Below are 1,078 nucleotides of genomic sequence, written 5' to 3' on the forward strand. Positions count from 1 at the left end.
ATACAAATATGTGCCAGCATCCGAACAATTTAGAAATGAAAATAATCATGCATTTCCGATTATTGTCTGCAAAATTATTGTGTTCACTTGTGTTTGCTCGCTCATATCATGTTCAGTTTACATTACCATTAGTTACTAATAAACCTTGTTCTTGTGTATATTTCAAGTTTTAGAAGACCGTATGTGATTTCAGGAAAGTAAGATAAGCCACATATGCTATTAATGAATATATATATATATTTTCATCAATATAAAAGGTTAAATTCTGTCATTACGGGAAATATAATCCATAGTAACATATTACCCGAGTATCAAATAACCTATTTAGAGGTATGAGGAGATGCTGAAACCTGACTTAAAATTCCACGATTTTTTAACCACTTATGAGCAGAGGAACCACAAAGCATCGTAATATGAAAACTATTTCTCATTGTGAGACGTCATGAGTGAATTAAAGGTCATCATCATAATAATAAGAAGAAAGCGCACATCATGCGAACCCATGGCCTATCACAGCTAATCAACCTTCACATGACAACTGCCTTGACCGAAAGATCAATTTTCTTAGCCTGACGAAGGTTGCGTTCGAATGCTCAGCGGGAGGAAAAATCTCGACCATGTCTTATATCTATCGAGAGTGTTCTTTTGTTATTATCATTCTTTGATTTAGTCTTGTTTAGCTCGATCTTTTGCACTCTCGATGTACAATATGTGCTGTGTCCTTTCCAGCAAATTCCCACACGCTGTATTCATATGTTAGATGTCATTGGCTGGATAACTTTCCATAAGGCGGCCAGAGTAAGAGGCCAACAGGATGGAGTGTGGGGGAGGTGAAGGGGGTAGGGGAGGATGTGAAGGAGGTGATGGGGGGGACAGGTGAAAGAGGGTGGGGTGAGGGGGGCCGTCATGCAGCAGCCAGGAGAAGGTTGGCCAAGATCGCTTGTGTTCGCCTCGTGGCACGGCAAAGTTGGATCACGTGATCACACCAGTCGGGGAATGGTCTCTTCACGTGCCTGTAGAAGGTATATGCCCTACAGGTGTCTCTAAAGAAAAAAACCTGCTTGACGGGTCTACTTTG

At 40.9% G+C, this 1,078-nt stretch overlaps 1 protein-coding gene across 1 annotated transcript in view; it reads left to right on the forward strand.

The window, feature by feature from the left end:
- Positions 1 to 1,078, forward strand: part of LOC119590616 (mitochondrial basic amino acids transporter-like) — a gene marked incomplete in the record, with an annotated part of 11,809 nt that overhangs the window by 725 nt on the left and 10,006 nt on the right.

The sequence above is a fragment of the Penaeus monodon genome, chromosome 27, assembly GCF_015228065.2.
Source record: "Penaeus monodon isolate SGIC_2016 chromosome 27, NSTDA_Pmon_1, whole genome shotgun sequence".
In the NCBI taxonomy this organism is placed as follows: domain Eukaryota; kingdom Metazoa; phylum Arthropoda; class Malacostraca; order Decapoda; family Penaeidae; genus Penaeus; species Penaeus monodon.